The following is a 12523-nucleotide window of genomic DNA, read 5'->3' as shown; positions in this document are numbered from 1 at the left end:
CCCACTCTCATATATGAGTGCCAGGCTGGGAAAGTATCGAGCAGCTGGGGATTCCTAATCCTAACCCATCCAATAAAAGTCAAGTGAGGGTCTTACCATGTGCTAAGCTCTGTGCTAAGTGGGAGCTACAGAGATGACTGGGGCATGGTACCTGCCCTCACTGAGCTTACAGTCTTATGGCAAAGAAAATATGTAAGCAAATAACTGCAAAGGGTGTACCTCATGATGTGAGTGGTAGGTTCTTAGTGCAATAGGAGACAACAGAAGCAATGATCTCTACTCAGCAGAGGCAAGTAAACACTGAACAGAGGAGGAAGCATTTGATTTGCCTCTCGAAAGATAAGCATGGACCTGACAGATTAAAATGGAAAATAAAGAAGTTCAGGAAGAGGGAGTAACAGTAATAGAATTTGTTGAGCATTTTACTATGTGCCAGACTTCTCTATAAGTCTTTTTTGCATATTATTTCATTTAATCCTCACAACACTACAACAAGGCAGATTCTATTCTTACCCTCACATCTAAATGAGACAAAACAGAGAGGAGATAAGTACCTTGCCCAAAGTCATACCTGTAGAATCTTAAACAGCAAGATGCATTCAGGTAACTGTCATTATTTCAACATTGTCGGAGTGTGGAGTCTGGTAGGCATGGAGCCAGACCTCAAAGAGCCTTGAATGTTATGCTAAGAGATTGGATTTTAATCCTGCAGGCTATAAAGAACCAAACATTTAAAGCTTCCAAAAGACAGATCTGATAGGAAACCAATTTGGAGTCAGGAAGCCTATTCAGAGTCAGGAAGCCAATTTGGAGACTATTAAAATAGTCGTAGGAGAAAGGGATGAGCTCTTTAGCTAAGGCTGAGAAAGAGAGGGCAGAAGTCAGAGCAGTTAAGGAGATGGGGAGCTGCCTTTCTGGTTCCTGTTCCTCGGGGTATGTGGGTTCCTCTGCAAGGTCCACATGCAGCCAATAAAATCTGCATATGACCTATTTCCCAAGTAATTGGGACAGGAAACGGGGAGGTGTGGCATCTGCAGTGACTGCACTCCCTGACTCAGGTGTCTCCTAAGCGTGTGCAACCCTCAGCAAGGCCTTTCCACTGCTGAGGATAACGGTCCCATTCTCTAGAAACCCAAAGGACGAACCAGGCAGAAGATGCCACTCTCGGGTCTAGGGTCCCCCATGCCTCTGTCACAGCCACCCAGACACACTCAAGTTGGTCCAAGACTGGGATGTGGCTTTGGAAACATCTTCCCACTTTTTCCTCTTCTGCCCTTCAAGATCTGCCAAATAATGACATAAAATGGCATAGGATGAGAAAAACAACGTCAATAAAACTTTTGTGAAAAGTTTTATCAATCTAGAGCAACGACATATATGATAAAACAGTATTGACTTGGTCTGTTTCTTCTCAGTTTGTTATAACTACTGCATGGAATTGTAGCCTACATTCTGTGATTGTTCCTTCAAGAAAAACTAAAACTCAGCTGTGTTAGAGAATTCTAGGGTGTGTATCATTTGTCTTTCTTTTGCTGAGTATATACAAGAGAGCTTTATGATTAACTGATTATAAAGAGGAGAAAGTTTCGTAATTGGGTTTTATAGAACTGTGGATTTTGCATTAAGTGGTTTACTGCAAAAAGTTGGAAACATTGATTCGAGACATTAGACCACTCTGATTAAATTTATGGTACATGTGGGAAGATTGGAGCCAATTACAGGATTAAGAGTCCACACTGGTGATGTAATTCTACCTAAAATACGGACTATCTGGTGATTACTTTAAAACTCTTGACCCTGGTTTTTCTACTATGTACTCATTTCTTCAAAAATTGTCCCCACTGGGAGGAATTGGCACACTTAGCTTTCTAGAACAGAAGTGAGATTCAAGAACTCCTTTAATTATCCATTTTTGGACAAGTTCATGGAATACTGTATCATTTTAAATCTTATTATTTGTAACATTTAACTATGTGAACATTTTTAGTGTCTGGCAGTAGATAATTTGAAAAGGTGATTGGCATATTTATAGAATGGAAATTACACAAACATATAATTGCATTGTTTCAAGTCTGCTAAATTACTTATGAAATACTCATAACATAATGTTAAAAGGAAGCAAAACAAGTTACATAACACCATATTCAGTGTGATCCCAAATATATGAGCTTGTGTAAGTGCACGTGTGGATATTTGGGGGCCAAGCATTCTGGAATAAACTCTTAAAAATGTTTGTAGTGGTTATCTCTGGAGATGGTTTGATAGTACATTTCTGGGTTTTTTAAATTCATTTATAATTTCCCAAAATTTTGGAATTTTCTACAATGAATTAATATGTCTTTGTTCTTTTGTAATTCAGAAAAAACATAATTTTGTAAATGACTTTTGTCCTTCAAAGTGGTTCCGTTGGAGACTGCACAATTATCACAAAGATGCTGTCCTTTGCTCATTTTTGTAAATTACTCCCAAATCCAGTCCAAAGCAATGTTTTTACTTTATAACTACATTTCATTGTTTTTTCTTACTTTGAAAAATGTTCTTATGCTGTTCACTCATCCACTTTGTTCTATATCCTTGGCTTCAAATATTTAGTGGATTCCAAATGTAAAATGTGCCTTCTTAAGACAAAAATGTACTATTCTGAGGATATTTGAAAGACTGCATAAGGGCTCTGTATTAGTCAGTTGAGCCACCATAACAAGATACCATAGACCAGGAGGGTGAAACACAAGAAATGTTACGGGAGAGAGTCCCGAATGGGATCCAGCATGGCTGGATCTGGTAAGGACTCCTTTCCTGGCTTGCAAATGGCCACCTTCTCACCATGTCCTCACATGGCAGAGACACTGAGAGAGTAACAGAGAGATAGAGAGCACTCTGGTGTCTCTGTTTCTGAGGACACTAATCCTATCAGAATAGGGACCTATATTGGCCTCGATTGGATCTCTTAGAGAAAGCCCTGGAGATGACCTCATTTAACCTTAATTTCTTCCATAAAGACTCTGTCTCTAAATACAGTCACATTGGAGGTTAGTGCTTCAACACATGAATTTGGGAGGAACACTATTCAGCCCACAGCATGTTCTGAAAGCATTTCCAAATGAAGAGTTTCCAAAAGTTTTTGAGCATTTGTTGCCATAAAGCATATTATCTGTCCATTTTCATACTGTGCAGACAATACCACTTATTTCGATGAACAAGTTTCCAGGGACTTTGTTTCATGGAATGATTTATGATCAATTCTGCTACAATGCTTAATTCTTAAACACAAATTAGCTCACATCTGATTGTGAAATGAAAGAATGATGTTTGCATCCAGAAATTTTGTGACTGCTTCTGTCATTTTCCTGAGCACATTTTTTTTTCATGCAGTCAAGTACAAGCTTTCTCCAAAATAAGGAAAAGGCCTTAGAAATATATGAAGACATAAAGACAAAAGCTTAAAATCCTACAGAAGTTACTTTAGTGCAAAACTGGCTGCTTTAGAGACTTCATAAACAACCACATTTATTTTAAACCTATTTGGGGAAGCTACAACTACAGATGAAAAGGCTGCAAATATATTTTCTCCATGTTAAGAAAGAAAAGGATGAAGAAAACTTTGCCCTGAATTAAATTTTAATGTTGATGAAAATTGTCACTATTAGAAATGAACCACGCATAAGTTCCAGGGCTTTGGGCTGCAAAGGACCAATACTAGGTGCACAGGCCAGCATGCGGGTTTCACCAGGCTAGTGTTTTATTGGATTATTTTTGCTTTTATCTATCTTTGGTTACAAAGTGCTATTGATTTTGAGGGATCCTTCTAATCCCATTTTCCTCATAAATCCTATTATTTTTAATCTGCAATTTTACAGAAGACATGGTTTTTTGCAACATATATTGAGTTTTTGCAGAAGTGCCAGTACGTCAAACATTTTATGCTAATAAAAAAACTGATTAACTACATCACTGTATAATCCTCCCTCCTGCCTCCTTTCAAAACTCAACTCTTTTGAAAGATTTCCTAATCACCTGTCTGCATCCCCACCAGTTCAATTGCTAACACCCCCCACCATGTCTTTTACTCCTATTTCATGGTGCCCTCCACAGTTTATTAGATGTCTTTCTCAGTGAACTCTGAGTTCCATGAAAGAAAAAAAAAAAACAAAAAACCCTGTTCTATCTTTTAATCCAGCCCTTGATTGTGCAGAGCTACTGACATTCATTGAGTGACATTAGCCAGATGGCAGGAGTCAAGCTCTGAGTGTAGGGACCCTGCAGGTTGTACTAACCACTGCATTCCTAGCATCTAGCATATAGGATGCTCAATAGACACGTGTCCACTGAAATGGGTGCCATGAATGAATGAAGTGACAGCCTCTATACTGTTTATACCATCTTCCTACAGACCTGCTTTCCATATGTTAACTTGGTGTTTTTCACCACACCCAAGAGCTGGCAAGATCAAGAAATAGTTCCATCTTGGATATAAGAAAATTGCCCTGTATGCAGTTAAAGGGGCTAGAGAAGCTCACAGTCAGAGCAGTCACAGACAGGGCCTGGATGAAGGTCTTCCAACTTTCAGGCCATGACTCTTTTTGTTCAGGCTGAGTTCTCACCTTATTTTTTTTTTTTTAACTTTTGCATCAAGTTCCTATACCCCAGATTCAGCTTCCTGCTAGACTATATAAATGATTTCTGGAACTGGCATACCTATACACACACACACGCCATCATCCTACTTTGTCTCATGCTATTCTTAGACGGGATATCATTCATATGTGATATCTAAATTTTTCTAAAACTGCCTAGGGGTTTAAAGAAAATGTCTGCGACACACAGATTGCCTAGTTCGTAAGTATCAACCAGCAGTTCCTTCCAACCTCTCAACAAAACCCATCCTCTTTTGACAATCTCTCTCATAGACTCAAGATTTCTGGGTTCCAGGTTTTGGCAGTTGTTCATACTCACCACGCTGCTCCCATCTCAGAACCTTTGCACATACTGTTCCCTCTGCCTAGAAAGCATCCTCACTCAACTCTTAGATCTTCCTCAAGCCCCTCCTCCGGAAAGCTTTCTGTGACCTCCACGATTACACCAAATTCCCCTGTGATAGGTTCTCATAGCACAATATACCTCTACCTCGGGTCCCTTGTCATAGATGCAATTTTACAAGGATGTTTGTGAGTCACTGATGGATATCTGCAAGGTAGCAGACTCTATGCTGGTTTTTTCCCCAAGTACAGAGCTTGGCACATTACTGCTGGGCCCATCCTGGCCTCATCTTCTTGTTCACTTCACTGTGGCATCCCAGCCACCTGGGTGCCCTTTCTGGTGCTAGCCTCAGTACCTGGATCCGTTTTTTCCAAACTCTTCTTAAATAATGTCTGAGCTGCATGCTTTTTTCTGTTGTAATCCTCTATTATGCCACAGAGGCCCTATTAATGTGATGGTTATATGTGGGGAAGGAGAAGTGCTCGATAGTACTATAAATAGGGCCCAGTTTTCAGATGAGCTCGTGTCCTCAGGCTGTAACCTTCACAAGCACTTCTCAGTTTTGCTTCTTTTGTTTCCTACTGCCTTTTCCCACCTCCCAACATGAAAACCAGAGGGTACCGAAGTTGGGTATTTCCATTGCCCATGTCAATCAGTCTTTTGTGAAACCCCCGTAGTTTAAGCGCTGGTAAAGTTTAATAGTTTCTCTTGAGAGCAGATCTCATTAAAACAACAACAACAACAAAAACCACAGAATTTTCTGGGTATAATTCAAAAAGGCTATTTTTTTTTTCTCACCTGCTGGAAGGACAAAGGGATTTTTTTTTTTTTCTGGATTTCACTGTGAGAACCTTGTAGGGCTTTTGGAGGCAAAACTCATGAAAGAGTAGGACCCCACCTCACCCTACACCTAGACCCCGTGGTGTTTTTAACTCTCAGGCTTGTTCACAATGAGCCTTGAGAAATTCATCAGTTTGAGTTTAGATTTTTCTACCCTGGTCCTGGTTCCTGAAGAGTTTTCTGCTTTGGGGCTTCTGATCTGGTAAGCTGTGATTCTCTCCATCTGCCTTCATCTCTTCAATCTTAGGGACAGCATTTTGCCTGTGACCTCACTTCTCTGATGGATAGAAGAAGAGTTGTTGATTTTTCAGTTTGTTCAGTTTTTTCCTCATTGTTCCAAGTCCCTCTCATACTTGACCAGAAACTAGAAGTCTAGTTTCCCCCAACATCCCCTGCCCCCTGCCCACAACATGAGCAATGGCTTTTTGCTCAGTCCTGATTGACTTCCCTTCCTGCGTCTCTGTGGAGGTCCCACCATGCTATACATTCTGTCCTTCCTGGGCTCCATAAGGATAAACATCATGTGACTCAGGAAGAAATATTTTGTGGTTGATATATTTTAAAACAGGCTATCTGACTTTCTAGGTAAGCAATCACTCAAAGTTCATATTTTAAGAGGCCTACATTTCTTTTGTGGATTTTTGTCTTATGTCACGTAAGTAATTTGAGATAATTATTTATATAGAAATAGCCTCATGTGATAACAAGGACTTAGAAACGTTTATAAGAGCCTCTTTGTTAATGAGGACAAATGAAAAGAAAATGAAGACAGACAGCAGTGTATGCGCCCGCACCTCTGTGTGTGAGTCAGTCAACAGTCTTTAGAAACATTCACTCCCTGAGAACACAGATAGGCTCTGTAGGAAATTACTAATGAGTTTACCATCTAATCGGAAAGGCAAAGCCGTCAGGAACAATTGCATGCAAAGCTTTCATCACACAGAGAATCAGAATACCCACAGAATTAGCAAAGTGAAAGATTAAGAACACAAGAAGGATGAAAGGCAAAAACAGGGTCTTACCTGAACCTCTGAGGAGAATGAAGCCAAGGGGAGCTGAGATGGTTGGATGCCTCTCAAACACCAGCCCATGGTTTCCCCTGCACATCTATTTCCCCCTGTTGGTTGCCCTCTTCCCCTCCACCCACATCCTAATTAAGCCATTTTCTGCTCCTGGCCTCAGAGGAAAGGTGTGACTTTGAGCAAAGGAGAGGATAAAAAAGAATCCTTTGTCTTTTGGGTTCCAAAGTCAGATGCCTTTAGAGAAATAGAAAGCTTGGACAAATTGCCCACCGGGAGTAAGAGAGGACATTTTCTCCTTCTCAGGCTAGAAAAAGATTCTCCAGACTTGTGGAAGATAAAAGAGAGAGACAGACAGTGAGTGTATATGTCAGCATGTCTGTGTTGCGTGGAGTCAGTCAACAACAGGAAGAGAATATTGGCAGGTCCCAGATGGAAGGTCTTGGGTCTTGCTTCCTGGTTAGAGTCTCATGGGGACAGCAAAACCCATGAGAGGATTGGTGAGACCCAATGGTAGAAGAAACTGATCTCTTGGCCCAGATTGAGCCCCAAGAAAGAAGCAAGGCTCTTGAGAGGGAATGGATCTGCACAGGAATCAACAGAAGACCCAATGAATAATCGATGTTTCTGTGGACTGATGCCATGAAGGAGCAGATGTTCCCCTTCCTATCGTGCCTTGCACTACTTAAGCCCACACATATACCCACCTGGAAAGGGAAGGGAAGACTCACACTGAGTATTTCCACTCTTCCCAGAAGAAAGGGGATCTACATTAGAATTAAGTTGAATTATAGAAAGGTACAACATGTGTTTGTCCATTTAGGTCCAGAGTCACCCTACTAGAGAATATTTGGAAGAGTTTGGATTATCTAAAATTTATTGAATGTCTATTATGTGTGAGGAACTCAGCTAAGTACTTTCCTCTACTTAATGTTCACCACAATCCACCATGTAAAAAGAAATCAAGGCTCAGGAAATTCAGGTAGTTTGCCAAGATTACCAAGTTATTGAGTGGCAGGCTAAGAACCCCAGCCATCGCCAGATAACAAAGCCTGTAGAATTAATCTTTGGTCTATTCTAACTCCTACTGGAGAGCAAGATATGCAGTTGGTCCTCTGTATCCATGGGTCTCACGTCCATGGATCCTCATGACGCCACTTTATATAAGGGACTTGGATTTTAGTATCTTGAGGTGGTGGGGGCTCCTAAAACCAAACCCCAGTGGATCCCAAGGGACCGCAGCAATGGTTAAATACTCCATCCCTGCCTTCACTGAGTTTACAATCTAGAATGAATAGGAGGAGGAGGGTCCCCAAAGAGATTAACCCAGTCCTGGTCAAGAAGACACAGGAGCAGTGTGGATTGTCTTTTATCTTCATGAGAAGGGAATGTCAGCTTGAGATGGGGGACAACCAGATGTAAATTCTCTCCTTCAAAACAGGTAGTATTGGTTTTGGAGTCAGTCAGAGTTTAGTGCAAACCTGGGCTATGTCATGTATTAACTGTGTGGCCTCAGGCAGTTAAGTAATCTAGCTGATCTTCACTTTCTTTATCCTTAAAACAGGAACAATAATATTCATCTCACAGTCAATGATATCATACAGATAAAATATTCTGCCTAATAGATGGTTGGTGATCAATACACATTAGCTCCTTTCCCCTCCCTCCAGCACAAAGCATCCTCAAGAACTACGACCCCATCCTGAGTCATTCCCAGTTCAAGAATTCCCAGTTTGAGATGCCAGGTGAACCTTCCAAGATGAAGTCAAACCCAAGCTTCTCCTGTTCTCTGTCAGAGAGACATGGCCTGCCTTTGAACCAAAGATGACTTGGACTGTGCAGAATTTTTTGAATTTACTTCAGATTAAAAGAGTCACTCCATGCTGGACGCACTGTCTGGCTATGACTGAGGAGGCCTCTGAACCCAAAGCCCTGGCCATCATCTATCTCTTGCAGACACTGTTCTCAGCTCCCCCGTACAGAGATTGAGGGAGGCGGGGATTCGAACAAAGAGAACACCCTGCAAGGAAGAAAAGAAGTTTATTTGGTTCACAGTTCTGCAGGGTATACAAGCAGCATGGCACCAGCATCTGCTTTTGATGAGGGCCTCAGACAGCTTGCACTCATGGTGGAAGGTGAAGAGGAGCCAGCATGTGACCACATGGTGAGAGAGAAAGCAAGAAAGAGGGCAAGGAGGCGACCAGGCTCTTTTTAACAACCAGCTCTTGCAGGAGGAAAAGTGGCTGCTTATATGCAGAGGCTGGAGGTTGTGGTGTTTCATTTGCATAGGGCTCAGGGGATTGGTTTGACCAGGTTTGTCACTCATGTAGCCCATGAAAAAATTGGCCATCCCACCCTAGCCTTTTAATATGCAAATGCAGTGCACCACGATGTTCTACACACGTGGGGCTATGTGGGGGTGGCCATGTTGCCAGGCACATGTGGGGGCAAGAGCAAGAAGAAGAGGGCGGGAATGGCCATGTTTGGGTGGACCCAGTTTCTAATGACTGTCATTTGCATATCAAAGCTTGCCACTGGCTCCAAGAGCCAGGGCTTTCCTGCTAGACGAGAAATGTTTCTGGGCCTGCTTTAAAAGAAACGAAAAGGACCCCTTTTCCTCTCTATCTGCCTAAAATAATTTCTTAGTAACTCCTATAACACGAGGAGGGATAGAAAGAGAAATGAGAGGTGGTCTTTGTCCTCTAGAAGTTCACAATCTGAAGCAGGAAAAGGATATTCATAAAAATAACTGACACAAAGTAGACTGGTAAATTATACAAGAGAGAGGGAAGGTATGATAAAACATGAATTCATACTCACTAGAAAGGGTGTAAGGGAAGGTGTCTTAGAATAACCGAAATTGGAAGTAGGCCTTGAAGGATGGCTGTGACCAAATATTATGAGGAATCGGAGAAGAAGACATAGTAGAAGGAGATTGCAGAGCAGATGGACTAATGTAAGCCAAAGCAGGTGATTGGAAAGCTCATAGTGTGCCCAGGGATAAGATGGGGCCAAAATTCATGTGCAGTAGTGTCTTAGTCCATTTGTGTTGCTATAAAGGAATACCTGAGGCCAGGTAACTTATAAAGAAAAGAAGTTTATTTGGTTCACAGTTCTGCAGGGTATACAAGCAGCATGGCACCAGCATCTGCTTTTGATGAGGGCCTCAGACAGCTTCCACTCATGGTGGAAGGTGAAGAGGAGCCAGCATGTGACCACATGGTGAGAGAGAAAGCAAGAAAGAGGGCAAGGAGGCGACCAGGCTCTTTTTAACAACCAGCTCTTGCAGGAACTAATAGAGCAACACTCACTCACTGCAATCTCCCAGTCTCAGGGAGGGCATTAATCTATTCACGAGGGATCTACCCCCAGGATGAAAACACCTCCTGTTAAGCCTCATCCCCAACACTGAGGATCAAATTTCAGCATGAGATTTGGAGAGGACAAACAAATCAAACTGTAGCAAGTAGGAAATGGCCACAGATGGACAAAATATGGAGGATTTCTAATGCCAAACAAGGAGCCGAGAGTGTATGTTACATGGAATGGAGAGCCGTCAAGGATTGTTCTGTAAAATGGTAAAAACTAAATGGCTGAGTGGAGGAAAACACCATTACTATTATATGTCATAACTAGTGCAAGTAAGTGCATCTTTCTAATACATGCTAAGGAAGTTTTCACTCGTGTCCATGTGAAGAGACCACCAAACAGGCTTTGTATGAGCAATAAAGCTTTTTAATCACCTGGGAGCAGGCGGGCCGAGTCCAAAAAGAGAGTCAGCAAAGGGAGATAGGGGTGGGGCCGTTTTATAAGATTTGGGTAGGTAAAGGAAAATTACAGTCAAAGGGGGGTGTTCTCTGGTGGGCAGGGGTGGGGGGTCACAAGGTGCTCAGTGGGGGAGCTTTTGAGCCAGGATGAGCCAGGACAAGGACTTTCACAAGGTAATGTCATCAGTTAGGGCAGGAACAGGCCATTTTCACTTCTTTTGTGGTGGAATGTCATCAGTTAAGGCAGGAACCGGCCATCTGGATGTGTATGTGTAGGTCACAGGGGATATGATGGCTTAGCCTGGGCTCAGAGGTCTGACAGAAGTAGTATAATTGGGATAGAACTTTGGCTTATGTCTCTGAATTTAATAGTTTTTCCCACTAATCCAAATCTAATGTTTATCAACTCTGGTTCCAAAACAAAACTACCTGAAGAATGTTACACACACACAAAAAAAATTACCTATGTCTGGATCCCACTCCTGTAAACTCTGAGTTATTGGGTCTGGAATGGAGCATGGGCATTAGTAATTTTTTAATTCCCCCAGGTGGTTCTCATGTTCAGGCAAAGTTAAAACCCATAAAGTATGGTCCCTGGACCCGTAGCATCAGAATCATCTGGGAGCTTTTTGGAAATGCTGAATCTCAGGTGCCCACCCAAACCTACTGAATCAGAATTTGCATTTTTAACAAAACCCCCAGGTGGCTTGCAAGCATATCAAAATTTGAGAAGTGCTTCTGTACACAACTGCCTACCCATTCCCCACCATTGCCAAGCCCATTTCAGCCAGAAAAGGGCAGAAGGAGAAGCCCCAAAGATCCAGATATGAGATTGTCACTGCATCACATAAGAAAAACATGAAACTTATCTCAAATTTGCCAGGTCAGAGCTTCACTGCATGATAACAAATGACTGATGAGGGAGAAAAAGGGGGGGTGGGAAGAAGAATTTGTTTAGGTGGGAGAAATTCCTGACAGAAGCACTAAACCTCAAAATAATTCTGAGGCAGTTGGGGTCCACAGAAGCCTTTGATGATCGAGAAACGCCCCTGGAGAGGTGGCTGTGACTTAGCGCATGTCCCTGACACAGCAGCGTAGGCTCGCAGGACAGGGAGCCAACACCCAGAGGCTGCTCCTGCTTCAACCTCAGCCACGTGCTCCTCTGCAAAGGGCTCAGGGCTTTCTCCTTCACCTCCGTCCACTCAAGGGACCTTTTATCTGTTGTCATTTTTCCTTGCAATCATTAAGCTGCAAGCCCCCAACTGCACTCAAGTTCAAAGTGAAGGCTCAGGACCAGCCCTCCATCTGGGGTGGCGGCACTGCAGACCAGTACACAGATGCAGAATCAAACCTTTAACAGTTGGAAACCATCACTACGCACTACCCTGGATTCAGAAAATGATGATGAAATTGCAAAATTGTGCTTTGTGTTTAAAGTAGATGCCTGGTAAGAAGCCAAAAGTGCTCCAGGGCATGAGAGCCAGGGAGAGCTGGAAGAGAACATTGCAGCAAGAAAAGCTCGCCTCCGAGTGAAGCCAAGCAGCCGGAGCATCACTGCTCACTCCTCAGCGGCTTCCCATCTCATTCCCAGAGAACCATCTTGAGATGCAGAATCTCGGGCTCCGCAAGGAAAAACAGATGTCACTGGGGTCTTCAAAGTTAGCCTGTAACCAAGTCTCAGTGAATTAAGAAATAATTTACAAGTTTTAAAGTGACAGTTTGCAACAGAGTCCCTTCTCTATTTTATTGACAATAGCAAATACCCAGGTTACTCCAACAGTGCAATGCCAAGCAAGGGACTATCTCTCAGAGACCCACTTTCCCCATTTACAAATGGAAACAAAATTAGCACCTTCCTCAAAAGATTATTGGGAAGATTAAATAAAATAGTCCAAGTAAAATGCTTTGCATCATATCTGA

General features: G+C 42.3%; 1 long non-coding RNA gene across 1 annotated transcript in view; it reads right to left on the bottom strand.

Annotated features, from left to right (window-relative positions):
• The window catches only part of LOC131380656 (uncharacterized), a 43339-nt gene that overhangs the window by 14882 nt on the left and 15934 nt on the right, over positions 1 to 12523 (bottom strand). The window lies entirely within an intron of this gene.

The sequence above is a fragment of the Hylobates moloch genome, unplaced genomic scaffold, assembly GCF_009828535.3.
Source record: "Hylobates moloch isolate HMO894 unplaced genomic scaffold, HMol_V3 SCAFFOLD_4, whole genome shotgun sequence".
Taxonomy (NCBI): Eukaryota; Metazoa; Chordata; class Mammalia; order Primates; family Hylobatidae; genus Hylobates; species Hylobates moloch.
This window is presented reverse-complemented; position numbering and strand designations above follow the sequence as displayed.